Source organism: Acinonyx jubatus, chromosome E2 (genome assembly GCF_027475565.1).
Source record: "Acinonyx jubatus isolate Ajub_Pintada_27869175 chromosome E2, VMU_Ajub_asm_v1.0, whole genome shotgun sequence".
NCBI lineage: Eukaryota > Metazoa > Chordata > Mammalia > Carnivora > Felidae > Acinonyx > Acinonyx jubatus.
In genome coordinates this window covers 47,435,911-47,450,352 of record NC_069396.1, presented here as the reverse complement: position 1 = coordinate 47,450,352, position 14,442 = coordinate 47,435,911, and the positions used below count along the sequence as shown (strand labels likewise).

The window sequence follows — 14,442 nt, the reverse complement described above, 5'->3', positions numbered from 1 at the left end:
CCTACCTGGAGCAGACAGTGTGCTAAGGTGAAGGTTAAGCAACAAACCAGGGAGACATCCTTGCCCTATGGAACTGCCATCAAGTGCGGGAGAAAATAAAAAAACAAAATCATGGCAGACAGTGATAAGCGCTATGAAGAGAGAGAAGAATTGACAAACGTAGGAAATAAATAGGAAGAGGCAGGGAGCTTAGTTAGAGCAAAGGTTTTCAGTCACAGAGCACTGCAAAATACTTCCCCCAACAAACTGGGTGTCTACAAAGTGCTTTCCTGTTTACAAAGCACTTTTGAAGTCATCGTAACACTTGACTTTAAAAAAAAATTTTAATGTTTATTTATTTTTGAGAGAGAGAGAGAGAGACAAAGCACGAGCAAGGGAGGGGCAGAGAGAGAGGAAGACACAGAATCCCAAGCAGGCTCCAGGCTCTGAGCTGTCAGCACACAGCCAGATGTGGGGCTCAAGCTCGGGAACTGGAAGATCATGACCTGGGCCAAAGTTGAATGCTTAACCTCCTGAACCACCCAGGCGCCCCTTGACGCTTTTTTTTTTTTAAGTTTATTTATTTATTTTGAGAGGGAGACAGAGACAGAGAGAAAGTAGGGAAGGGGCAGAGAGAGAGATGTGGAGAGAGAGAATCTCTGTTTTTAAAAATGGTTTGACATTTACAAAGCACTTTAACATTTACAAAGATTCCAAATGGCCCAAGTGATAAGAGTATTTGTAACACAGCACAGTACTTTGTGCTGTCAGTGCAGCGCCTGATGCAGGGTTCAAACCCAGGAATAGTGACATCACAGACTGAGCTGAAACCAAGAATCGGATACTCAACTGACTGAGCCACCAAGTGCCCCCACACTTGACTCTTAAAATAACTTTGGCAGATGAATAAATATCATAAACTAGTCTTGATTCTGGAAGATATTATCTAGACCAACCCAACATCTCAGACATTAGGATCTAAGAAGGGAGGTGGTTATCCAATATCTCAAAGGAGATCAATGGGGTGGGCAAAAAAATTGGAGTCCAGGATTCCGGACTCCTCACAACTTCCCCACTCTATCACAATGCATGTTTACAAAAATGAGCTGGAATTAAAAATTAAAGTCATGTCCATATAGGACTTTTTACCCAGATGACACTTGATGATCCCACTAAATAGTGGATGTCTGAGACCTGGCTTTTGGTCCTATTGGTTAGAGTATGGAATGGAAATGACTCCCCTGTTTAGTACCAATTTTCCCAGATTCACCAGTCCTTCCAAGGCTTTCTTGGAAAGCTGCTCCTTGTCAGTGAGGTTCCCTGACACTTACTTCATCCAGAGGAAACACAGGAAGAGGTTTACAAGGTGATTGGCCAGCTCACCCATACGCACTTGGCCACCAAGAAAAAAATCTCTGAACTAAAGCTGCTCCTTGTGAGATCCAGAGACCCTGTAATCTCTCCCCTTGTTCAAGTGCTTTGCCCTCCCCAGAAGTCTTTGTTTCAACAATAACTCACCCCCAAGACAAGACTAGCTAGGGCCAGGAAAATTTGGAATGAGGGTCTTTATTCTAATGAGAATCTCTTTTGTTCACCAAAGTGTTCTGAGGGTCTTCTGCCAGGCTGTCTTTGGGAAGGAGACTTGTGTAACTCTCCTAGGATCACTCAATCCCAGGATATACTCTACCCCTAGCTTAATCCTTTATGACTTCACTGCTGTGAGAAGTGAGACATCATCTCTCTTAGCCTCGATGAGGAAGAGACATTCAAGGAGGATCCCATCTTTGCCCCTTCTCTCGAGGTAAGCAGACCACATCTACTCTCCACATTTAGGGTCTTGGGATGGGGACTGACTTTTCCTACTGGACCAGGGAACAGCAGTGGACCCTATTTATTCAGTCCCCCTATGGGAAACAAATAGACAAATTTTAAATATAAGAAAATGAGATGAGGATGCCTGGGTGTCTCAGTCAGTTAAGTGTCCGACTTCAGCTCAGGTCATGATCTTGCGGTCTATGAGTTTGAGCCCTGCATCAGGCTCTGTGCTGACAGCTTGGAGCCTGGAGCCTGCTTTGGATTCTGTGTCTCTGTCTCTCTCTTTTCCCCTTCCCTCCCCCTCAAAACTAAACATTAAAAAACTTTAGAATAATGATATTAAAACTATAGTCCTAAGTATAGTGTTTTGCTAAGTTCTGTGAGTTGTTCTAGTGAATTAGGGAACTACTGAGAGGGCTGTAGGAAGCCCTGAATTTGTAGCCAGCTAGGCAGAAGTGTGGATGGCTTGGGGATACCTGAAATTTGTAGGTAGAAGCTGAAGTGGGGACAGTCCTGTGGGATGGAGCCCTTAAACCTGTGGAATCCGATGCGAATGCCAGGCAATCAGTGTCAGAATGGAATTGACACTCACTGGTCACCTCACTGGTGTCAGTGAATGAATGACGAGACAGACACAGGAGCAAAGGAAGTATGTGAGGGAAATAATCAGGGAAAGAAGGAGAGGAGGAGGGGCCAAGGAAAAGAAGGGCAAGACCAGAAGGAGGGGGAATAGTGGGTAATAGAGTGACAAAGACACTCAGGAAGATGGTGAATGAATGAGTGAATAAATGAATGAATGAATGAAATGACCTTTTATGTGCCAGGCAATGTAGCAGGTATGTTCGTATGGTTTGGTAATGCATATTATGTAAATAATATATAATGTAAATAATGTATAATGCATATTTATTATGTATATATATGTATTATGCATGTATATAATAGATTTTATATGTATATGCCAGAAAATCTGTTTGTTAAGACCTGAATCCAACTGAAAGTCTGGAGTCCTTCATTCTGGGGCCCAAGCTAATGGGGAAGCAGCTACCTCTCCTGCTCCTCTCCTGCTCCTCTCCTGCAGATGACAGCAGCATAAGAAGCTATCAAACCTGGGCAGCAGAGTTAAAGCATCTGTTTGCATCCCATTGGTTAAAGCAAGTCACATGGTCAAGTCCAACATGGAGGGGTCTATATATTCTGCTCACAATGGGAGGTGTTGCAAAGGTACATGGCAAAGAATGTGGGTGTGTATATTCCTATAACAGAGGAGTGAAAATTTGGGAACAAATCAGTCTCTCTCAGGGAGTAAGGTTCTTCCCTTACCCAGTCACCATATAGCCAGAGGTCAGGCATGTGATCCAATCTATATTCATCAAGCGGTCATTCCTTGGAGTTTGAGCCTTGAGTCACTGGCAAGGAAGGAGAGACAGTAGCCATGGAATCTATGACTCATTTATGTCTTTCCAAAACATTTTCTCTGTTTAAGAATCAGAGTCATGCCTATCCCCTGTACCAAACACTTCTACCACTTTTTATCTCTAGAGTGACTCTTCTTCAAGGGCTCACACTTTCTACCAGTTCTGCCCTGTACATTACTTAGAGTATCTATTCTTCCTAAGCCATCCAGTTGTTAATATTTTTTTAAATTTTTTAATGTTCATTTATTTTTGAGATAGAGAGACAGTGAGCAGGAGAGAGGCAGAGAGAGGGAGACACAGAATCTGAAGGAGGCTCCAGGCTCTGAACTGTCAGCACAGAGCCTGACGCAGGACTTGAACTCACGGACCATGAGATCATGACCTGAGCTGAAGTCAGACGCTCAAGTGACTGAGCCACCCAGGCGCCCCAAGTTGTTAATATTTTTTTAATCCACACATTCAAACATTCATGTAAGCCTTCAGCAACATGAGTTCTGCCAGAGTTCATCCTTGTAGACCTCTTGCCCCCAGGTCTTTCTTGTTACAACAGTTTTAGGAGCCCTGAAGGATTCAGTACTTAGGAGAGAGTCCAGAAGATACTTGGAAAAGTGTTCTGGAAAGGAAGCCATCAGAGCCTCAGAATCTGCTTTTGAGAAAAGAGCTGGTTGATTCCTTCTACATTAGTTTCTGTGATTCACATCATGTGACCCTGTTCTCTTGTCCAGAGATTCCACATCTGCACCAAAAGAAGGCAGCTTTCTAGAGGCTGGGTGGGTGGTCAATGAGATTGACAAAAATCTGGCCAAAGGGACATTTTGAAATTATTCCCCACCCTTGGTGCCTTCCAAAGGGATGTTTTGGGCAGTCATATCATTTTTACTACATTACCTCACTGTCTTGTCCACAGTTGTTTGGCTTAAAGACAATCTTCAAAAAGACAATCTTCTCATCTGCTGAGAGGACAAGGAGTCAATCCATGGGTTAGATCAATCCAATTCACTTTTCCAACACTATGAACCCAAAGTCACTTTGCTTGAGTAAGTCACGATGCCAGGGAAAGCCAGAAACACATTCAAGCCAAATGTTGTGGGTTCACAAAAGCCTTCAAGTAGGCATGTTGAGGGAAGCAAAACAGGAAGCTATGAGTCCCCAGGGAGATACTGAGAGATACAGCCTTAATTCCCATAATGTGTTCCATGAAAGTACTTTCTGTATTTTTACTTGCATTTCCTTAACTCAATCTCAACAGGGAAATTATCCTGGGTGGGCTTGGCTTAATCACGAGCCCAGTCAGACCCTTCATCCACCAGCTCAAATAGAAGTAAGTGGGGAAGTCAGACTTTCAGGAGAAGGGGCATCAGACGCCCTCCCTGACTGGAGGAGTGTGAAAGCATTTTAAGGCGTGTCTAAAACCCATCACGACATCCTTGAAAAGGTTTGGGAGAGAATAGGAATAGGAGGTTTGTGGCCGCTGTTCGTGGTGCTGATGAGTGGTTGCCTTTCGGGCCTGTGGCTACTTTTCCCAGCCCTGAAACAATGGGGCTCGCACAAACCTCTCCAAGCATCTGATGCAGCAGAGGAAGGAATGATAGGGAAAGAAAAGGAAGGGCGCCTGGACAGAGGGAGAAACAAACGTACAAAATCTGCCGAGGTGGCAGCATCACAGACAGCTAGGAGGAAGCAGAGATTTGTATTGACATCATTTTCCAATAATTGCGCCTCTTAAGAAGTACGTATTTTGTTCTCACTGGGGGTGAAGCTCTTGTGCCATTGAAATAGTACAATTGATAGCTTTCGTTGTGCCCTCCCAGCTTCCGCTCCTCCTTCTTCAGATAGCAGCACCGGTACTTAGCTCTGGGTATCTCAACATCCCCACTAGATGAAATCTACTTGGGGGTTGATCAAGTTGCCCCATGCAAGTTTCCCTGGCCACATGACCCAAGTCAGGTCCACCAGGTATTTAGTCCTCTCTGGATTTTGAATTTTGAGTGGTTGAGTGCTGCAAACAATGAAGACCCAGACACCCTACTGTGGCTTCCAGACCTAGCTGTCAATCAACACACCGCTGTCCCACTGGCCTCTCTCTTTCCTGAACCTCAGGAGTCCTTTCAGGCTGAGGACTGCTACACTTGCTCCCTTTACCTGCAATTCTCTTTCCTCTTTATTTCTCAACTGGCTTCACTTTCATCCTCCAGACCTCTGCATAAACGCTCTCTTTAGAAGATTGAATCAACTTATTTAAAGTAGCCCTCTAGGGGAGCCAGGGTAGCTCAGTCCATTAAGCAGCTGACTTCAGTTCAGGTCATGATCTCACACTCCGTGAGTCTGAGCCCCATGTTGGGCTCTGTGCTGACAGCTCAGAGCCTGCAGCCTGCTTCAGATTCCATGTCTCCCTCTCTCTCTGCCCCTACACTACTCACACTCTGTCTCTGTCTCTCTGTCTAAAAATAAACATTAAAAACATTAAAAATAAATAAATAAAGTAGCCCTCTAATTAAATTACTTTTAATTTTCTTACTCTGTTTTCTTTTCCTTTTTACAATTTTTATTTATTTTTGAGACAGCGAGCGCGCGCGCGCACAGGCACAAGCAGTGGAGGGGCAGAGAGAGGGAGACACAGACACAGGATCTGAAGCAGGCTCTGAAGCAGGCTCTGCACTGTGAGCGCAGAGCCCAGTGAAGGGCTCAAACTCACAAACTGTGAGATCATGACCTGAGCCAAAATCAAGAGTCGGCCGCTTAACTGACTGAGCCACCCAGGTGCCCCACTCTGTTTTATTTTCTTGGTCCCACTCACTAGCCAACACCTTGTGTATGTATTAACTTGTTTATTATAGTCTACTTCCTCTACACTATGATGTCACTCTCTGCAGTATCTGTAGTGCCTGGAACACTGCCTGGCCCACACTAAGATCATATGGTCTATTTCCCCTTTGACCTATTAATGTAATGGCTTACGTTAATACATTTCCTAATACTGAAACATCTTCTGTTTTTTAGACTTAGGAGAACTGAGGCTCAGATATCTAGAAGGGACTTTTCCAAAGTCACATAATCAGTCTGTTATGTTTCTCTAGGTCCTTTCCTTTTTTGTTGGGATTGCAGCAAGAGGGTTCCAAATAGATCAAAGAGACATTTAAAAAAATTAAAAATAAGAAAAACGCACAGCTTAAATAGTCCAAGGCTAGGATGACAACTCCATGTGTCTAGGGCACCATGAAATCAAGGACTTAGGTGCCTTCTTCCTGCCTGGCCACTTTCAGCGAGTGCTTTAGTTCCTATGTTGTGCTTTTTTTATCTGCCTGGTTTCACATCCTTGCCTGATTCCACGTTAGAATTAGCAAGAAGCAAGGATGTATGGGATTTTTGAGGTGGAAACCAAGGAGCAGCCATTTTTCTTTGAAGACTGCCGTAAGTCAGAGACATTGGGAGACAGATTTAGAATTGGTGAAGGGTTCTGATTTGCCCTCGATCTTATTTTTCTACATACAGCTCTCCTTCCCAACTGCTGGTCCTGCTGATCAAAAGTGGCCCCAAACCCACCATCAGCCATCTCACTTTGAACTCACAGAAGTGGTAGCCCAAAAAGCCAATAAGCTTCTAGAGAAGTTCCTCCCCCTTCGTGGTCTTTCTCTAACAATGGATGTGCCTAACATCCAGATTTCTGACTCACTCATCTGTCTCAGGGCTGTTTAATGAGCTTTCTCTGGTTCTTGATTCCCTGTTCAGATCTTTATCTTTCTAGCTAGTCCCACCATTTTGTAAGGTCTAATTTCTATAATAAATTCCTTATTCTGTAGTATTATAGTCACTTGAGTGGACTCAGGAATGAATCTTGCAGCCTCAGCCAAGCCTTCGGATCAATTTAGCCCCAGGCAGCAACCTCACGAGAGACCCAAAATAAAGTTTCCACCAGTATCATTTCTACCCAGTTTACCTAGTCTCTGTTGTTTCATATTTACTATGGCTTTACAGTTTGCATGGCTCAGGATATGAGAACAGAACGGCACAGAAGGGATATCTTTGGCAACTCATCTGGATGCACCTGAATCCACTTGGGACATCTCAGTCCAGACCAAAGAAACTTGGCAGCATCTGAAGAGTCTCAGAGGTCTTAAAAGCTCCTGAAATGGTACCAGGCCTCAGAATCTCTCTCCAGTTTCTTCCTCTGTATGAAGTGGATGTGGCACATAACAGCATGAAAGATACAGAGCAGATAGCCAGAAGGTGATAGGCATGTCCTGAATGCACTTCTTAGCACATCTACAACAATGGGTGCTCACCACATGGTTAACTTCTATACACTTAGATGACTGTCTTCATCCAGTACGTGGCTGTTGCTGGTTGGGTTCTTTGGGAAGCAGACTCTGACATGGAGTTTGGTCTGTAGGATAGTTATTAGGCAGTGTTGTTGGCATCAACCAACACCCATAGAAGGGAGACCAGGAAGCAGGAGTGGGTGGAGGAAGAAGTTAGCTCTGTGGCTGATTCCATACCAGCCTCAGCTAACTCCATGGGTGCTCTGGAGCAATATGGCTCATCAGAATTGTCCTGCATCTCCATCAATCGCTGAAGTGGGCTGCCCCAGAAAAGGCATGACCTTGGGTGAGGTGCACCCCCCCACCTCTAACTTGTATAGAAAGTTTGATTCAACGTGCAATATTTTCCAGCAAAAAGGCAACGTACAGGAAGGGGTGCTGTACACAACTGCTACAGAAACAAACACGATGCTGGAAAAGAAATAAAAAAAGGTGGGATTTATTGGTGCTATTTTCCTGCACTCGAAACTAGACAGGCAGTTGTCATTAGCTCCAAAGTAGAAGAAAACAAAGCTGACACTGAAATAACAACATACAGGCTAATGTCAATATCAGTGAAATTTACTCACTGACTCACCCAACAGAAGGTCACTGCCAACAAGTGTTACTCTACACATCCATTAGTTAAATATACAATTTCATTTTTTCCAGTTTTTCTTTCTTTTATTTTATTTTTTGTTTTTGTTTGTTTGTTTGTTTGTTTTTAAGTTTTAATGCAAAGCCAACATCTTTGCTATCCTGGTGAGCATGCCCTTTTGCTCAGAGGGTCTCCTTCTTTGTTGAGCAGAGGTGGACCCTGAGGCTGACAGCTGGGGGCCGGTGACACTCTCAGCCACTGGGCTTGCAATTCTGCCTTGAAGGAGGGTGGGGACGACAAAGCTAATCCACCACCATGGGTCACAGGAATCCCCACATCTAAGGGGATTTTTTAATATTTAAAAAATTTTTTTAATGTTCATTTTATTTTTTATTTTTTAAAAATTCTTTTTAATGTTTATTTTTGAGAGACAGAGAGAGCACGAGTGGGGGAGAGGCAGAGAGAGAGAGGGAGACAGAATCTGATGCAGGCTCCAGGCTCCAAGCTGTCAGCAAAGACCCAGACATGGGGCTTAAACTCACAAACCATGGGATCATGACCTGGTGGAAGTAGGTTGCTTAACCAACCGAGCCACCCAGGCTCCCCTAGGGGGTAAATATTGTGGAACATGTTTCCTCTTCATTGGCTTAAATGTTTTTGATCCTTAATGAGCCTTTGGCTTTCCTTTTGCACAACTGAAGGGCTCACTGAAGCATCTTTCCCTAAAGAAAAAGGACTAAAACATGTCTTAATGCTAATTACAGTCAGAAAACTTTGGGCTTCCTCAAAATAGCAGTTTGGTCCTCTTTTCTAGCCTTTTGGATTTAAAAATTGTCAGGTCCTTGAAAATAGATGTTCAAACAAAAACTTTAACATGGATGTTTGTAGCAACACTATTCACAACAGTCAAGAGGTGGACACAACCCAATTGGCCATCAGCACCAAAATGTGTTCTATCCATACAATAAAATATTATTCAGCCATAAAAAGGAACAAAATTCTGATTCATGCTCCAACACTGAAACATTTTGAAAGCCTTGAAAACATGTTAAGTAGAAGAAGCCAATCGAGGGGAGCCTGGGTGGCTCAGTTGGTTAAGCGTCTGACTTTAGCTCGGGTTATGATCTCATGATTCATGACTTCAAGCCCCAAGTTGGGCTCTGTGCTGACAGCTTGGAGCCTGGAGCCTGCTTCAGATTCTGTGTCTCCCTCTCTCTCTGTCCCTCTCCTGCTTGTGCTCTGTCTGTCTGTCTGTCTCTCTCTCAACATAAATAAACATTAAAAAGAAGAAGAAGAAGAAGAAGAAGAAGAAGAAGAAGAAGAAGCAGCCAGTCACAGAAGACCACATATCACAGTTGACTCTTGAACAGCGTAGGGGTTAGGTGGCACTGACCTCTTTTGTAGTTGAAAATCCATAATTAACTTTGACTCCCCCCAAACGTAACTACTAATATTTACTATTGACCAGAAGTCTTACCAATAATATAACCAGTTGATTAACACATATTTGGTGTGTTATATGCAATATATATTATATTCTTATAATAAAGGAAGCTAGAGAAAAGAAAATGTTATTAAGAAAGTCATAAGGAAGGGGTGACTGGGAGACTCAGTCAGTTAAGCATCCAACTCTTGACTTCCTCTCAGATCATGATCTTGCAGTTCATAGGTTCAAGCCTCATGTTGGGCTCCATGCTGACAGTGTGGAACCTGCTTAGGATTCTCTCTCTCTCTCTCTCTCTCTCTCTCTCTCTCTGCCTCTCCTTTGCTCGCTCGCTCTCTCTCTCTCTCTTGAAAATAAATAAATAAACCTAAAAAAAAGAAAATCATAAGGAAGAAAAAATACATTTAACAGGGATATCCTTGGAATCTCACCTGGGTTCACCTGAATCCACTTGGGACATCACAGTCCAGGCCAAAGAAACTTGGCAGCATCTGAAAAGTCCCCCAGATCTTAGAAGTTCCTGAAACGGTACCAGGTCTCAGAATCTCTCTCCAGTTTCCTCCCTCTGTGGTGTATGAAGTGGTTGTAGCACATATCAATATGGCAGACACAGAACAGACAGCCAGCAGGTGGTAGGCATGTCCTCAATGTACTTCTTAGCACATCCAAAGCAATCCACACATGTTTATTGGGGGAAACATCCACATATAAGCAGACCCGCACAGTTCAAACCCACTGTTGAAGGGTCACCTGTATATGCTTTCATTTACACCAAATGTCCAGAGTAGATAATCCATAGAGACAGAGTGTAGACTAGTGGTTGCCAGGGGCTGGGGAGGAAGGAGGGGGACTGGGTGGTGGCTGCCTAATAGATATGGGATTTCCACTTGGGGTGGTGAAAAAGTTCTGGAACTAGGTGGTGGTAACGGCCGCACAGTACTGTGACTGTAGTTAATGTCACTGAGTTGCACACTTCCAAGTAGTTGAAATGGCAAGCTTTATGTTATGTGTATTTTGCCAAAATAAAAAAATAAAATATTAAAAACTTATTAGGATAAATAAATTTTTTTTTAAAAGGGGCGCCTGGGTGGCTCAGTTGGTTAAGTGTTCGACTTCAGCACAGATCATGATCTCACAGCCCTTGAGTTTGAGCCCCACATCGGGCTCTGTGCTGACAGCTCAGAGCCTGGAGCCTGCTTTGGATTCTGTGTCTCCTTCTATATCTCTCTCTGCCCCTCCCCCCGCTCATGCTCTGTCTGTCTGTCTCTCTCTCTCAAAAATAAATAAACATTAAAAATTAAAAAAAAATACTTATTGGGTCCTGGAGCGCTTGGGTGGCTCAGTGGGTTGAGCGACCAACTTCGTTCAGGTCATGATCTCATGGTTCATGGGTTTGAGCCCCACATCGGGCTGTGCGCTGACAGCTCAGAACCTGGAGCCTGTTTTGGATTCTATGTCTCCATCTCTCTCTCTCTCAATCTCTCTCTCTCTCTGTGTCCCTCTCCTGCTCACTCTCTGTCTCTGTCTCTCTCTCAAAAATAAACATTAAAAAAAAACTGATTATAGTTAAAAAAAAAACAAACAAAAACTTATTGGTCCTGCAGTAGTCAGTCACATCACCTGGTGCTTCTTCCCCATTACCCTCCTGGCACCGAACGGCTTCCGCCCTGGTACCCAAAGCTCCTTTCACTTGGGGGAAGCAGACCCCAGAGGAAAAAGTCGGGTATCCGCCTTCCTTCTAAAACCTCACCGCACAGCAGACGGTGGTTGTTCCTCAGGGAAATCCCTGCAGCCCCAGCCCAACCGCCGCAGCCGCTGGGCCCTACGGTCGCAGCCCCTCCTCCCGCAGGGGGCGCACGAGCCCTACGGTGACCCGCTTGACAGGCGGGCCCCACCGAGGTCCTCTGGCCAGAGCTGCAGTCACACCCACCCCGCCGCCTCCCAGGCCTGATCTGTGGGTGGGTGGGGAAGGGGCCAGCCTCGGCCAAGGTTGGTGCTTGTTTTGTTTCCAAAGGAAACAGTTTCAACATCAGGAGCCAGAACTTAGATTATGAAATCAGAAGTCAGGCCTTGTCGGGAATGGGTGAGAGGGATGGGGCAGTTGGGGGGTGGGGAGGGTGAGAGGAAGCAGGGAGGAGAAGCAAGAGGAGGAGGGGGAGAAGAAAAAGAGAGGGCCAGCCACCTTCACCCCTGCCCTGCTCTAGAGCCCCAACTCAGGCCTCAGCTGCACCTCTCACCTGGAATGTTGCTGTCTACTATTAAGTTATCCCTTATTATTTCCTGTGGAGTAGCCTCTCAAGGGGCAGCAACACAGCAGGGATTGAGACAGTAGGTGTCCTGCCCTCACAGAGCACATGGTGGGAGAGACAAACCTGCCCCCCCCCCCCCACCAAGAGCGACAGTCCAGAGGGGTCAGGGCTGGGCTGGGAGATACAGGCAGGGGGTCACCACCCAGATGGTAAGCTCTCGGGGAGTTTGGACAACCAGCCTCTCTCTGTTCCTCCCTGCCCTCCTGCCTCCTGCTTCTCCCTGCATGTCCTTCTCCTTCATCTCTTTACTCCCCCAGATTTCTCACAGGTATCTGCTCAGCTGAGTGGGAGGTTCACTCCCAACCTCCCCAAGCAGGCCTCTCTCACTCAGGAAATGTGAGGCTGGGAGAACTGGAGTGTGTGTCCCTGAGCATGTGTCAACAGGAGCCAGGCCCTGGGAGATGGCTGCCTGCCTGGACACAGCTGTCTCCCCGACTGGGGACATGGTGAGGGAGGCACTGGGCCGCCGGGGTCACTGCTGTGTCCCCAGCACCTCGCACTGTAATATTTTGGTGAAATCTAATGAAGGAAGTTTCCTTCCTAAAAGTATTTCCAGCTTGATATTCCTTTTTTTTTTTGAGAGAGAGAGACAGACAGACAGAACTGTCTGTGGGGACAAGTGGGGAAAGGGCAGAGAGAGAGGGAGCACAGTATATGAAGCACATTCTAGGTTCTGAGCCGTGAGCACAGAGCCTGACACGGGGCTCGAAGTCACAAACCGTGAGATCATGACCTGAACCGAAGTCGGACACTTAACTGCTGAGCCACACGGGCACCCCCGAGGTGGATATTCTTTACTCTGTTAATTTACCATAATTTGGGATCTGGTTCTTAACCTTTGTTTTCTTAGATTCCGTATTTGTGTGTGACTTTGAATCATCCAGTGCTGTGACTTGGAGCAAGTTTCTTAAGCTTTTTGTCTCACTTTCCCCATCCACAATCCCTCCTCCAAGGCATGTGGAGATTAACTGAGTTAATACTTGTGAGAAAGGCAGATAGAGCCACTAGTGGTCCAGGGGGAGCCTTATACATGACTTTATTGTCTTTACCAATCAACAAAGGTTTAGTGAGCACGTACTACATGCTAATGTAGGCACAGGGGCTGTATAGCAAAGAATATGAAAATCAAAGTCCCTTCCCTCATGAAGGCTGTAAATTCTAGCAGGTGCAGCCAACTAAAAGCAAGCAGCATACCAAATAAATACAATAACTTCAGCCAGTGATAAACACCATGACGAAAATTAAGCAAGGAAACATAAAAGGTACTGAATGATGGGGGCTGCTGGAGATTGGGTGGTCAGGAAGGGCTTCTTTGAGGAGGTGATTTCTGAGACTCAGCCATGGGAAACTGTGGGGAGAAGCATTCCTGGCAGAGGAAATGCCTTGGTGAGGGCAAAAGGCTTGAGGCAAGTGCCAGCCTGAAGAACTTTGGGAGCCATCAGTGACTCTTCCTGTCCAAATGACAGCTATGAGGACAGGGATTCTCATTGATTTATTTATTGTTGTTGCAACTGTTTGCTTTGGTCCCTGTGGACCCCCATCCTTCAGAACAGCACCCAACATGTAGTAAGGTTAATAATAACCATGTGTAGAACAAATTAGAGCTATACCTTCCAGGGATCCAGAATACTTGAGCTCAGTTTCTCCAGGTGGGCATTATGGAACCCCATGATTCACAATCATTTTGAGGGCATTCAGAGGCTCCTTCCAACAATTTTTGGACTCTGGATTAAGAACTCTCACTTCTGCAAATTTAGGGGGCACAATTTTAGGGTCCCCAGTTCTCTCTCTCTCTCTTGGGAGTGGAGGACTTAAAATGGCAGATTGGAGCCAGACAGCCTGGGTGTTGCCTCCTCACTAGTGACCTTGACTTAACCTTCTGCATGCTCAGTCTCCCCCTCTGTGAAATGGAGGTCACAGTTGCCCTTACTGTGTGGGGTTGCTGTGGGACCAGCTGGGTGTGTGCAGAGTGCTCAGACCATTCCCAGACATAGTCAGGGCTCTGTAAGTGTTACCTGTTGTCCTTGTCACTGAAGCAGGTAGTTGGGATTACAAGGGATCAGGTCTGTCAGGGCCCGACACATAAAACGTACTAGAAAAATATAATGTCTGCTGGCTGTTCACAAGGCTGGGCCAGGTCGCCAGCCCTCTGAGGAGATCATCTGTCTGGTCCTCACTGTCACTCTGTTTCTGCCTCAGGCAGGTCTCTGTCTCCTTCCCTGGACTCTTGTGGCTCTTCTTTGTGTCTCTGTGTCCCTCTCCCTCGCCTTCTATCTCAGGCTCTATTTCTTCCTTCTCTAGATCTCTCCATGTACCCAGGTCTCTCTCTTTGTCTGTGTTATCTCTGAGTGAGTGTCCCCTAACTCTACCTCTTCCCTCCTCTGTCTGTGTCTTTCCCTCCTGGGCTCTGTCTGTCTTGTGCCTTCCTCTGATTCCTTCTCCTTGCCACTCGGGGTCCCAGTTGACCCCTCCCTCCTGTCCTCTCCACCTCTCTCTCTCCTCATCTCTCTCTGACACTCTCTCTCTGTCCCCTGCCACTCTTTCTCTTGCTTTCTGTCACCCTGAGCTTGCTTTCTTTGCT

At 45.6% G+C, this 14,442-nt stretch overlaps 1 long non-coding RNA gene across 5 annotated transcripts in view; it reads right to left on the bottom strand.

Moving 5' to 3' along the window:
- Positions 1-755: 755 nt before the first annotated feature.
- LOC106979618 (uncharacterized) overlaps positions 756-14,442 on the bottom strand; it is a 50,003-nt gene continuing 36,316 nt past the window's right edge. For 2 of the 5 annotated variants that reach the window (XR_008293642.1, XR_008293644.1), the window contains 2 exons: positions 9,984-10,072; positions 756-4,162 (listed from right to left, as the gene is read on the bottom strand). This is a non-coding gene — a long non-coding RNA (uncharacterized LOC106979618). Of the gene's footprint in view, positions 4,163-6,141; positions 7,943-9,983; positions 10,118-14,442 lie in introns of those variants that run through there. The other 3 variants (XR_008293643.1, XR_008293646.1, XR_008293645.1) reach the window with 2 other exon arrangements.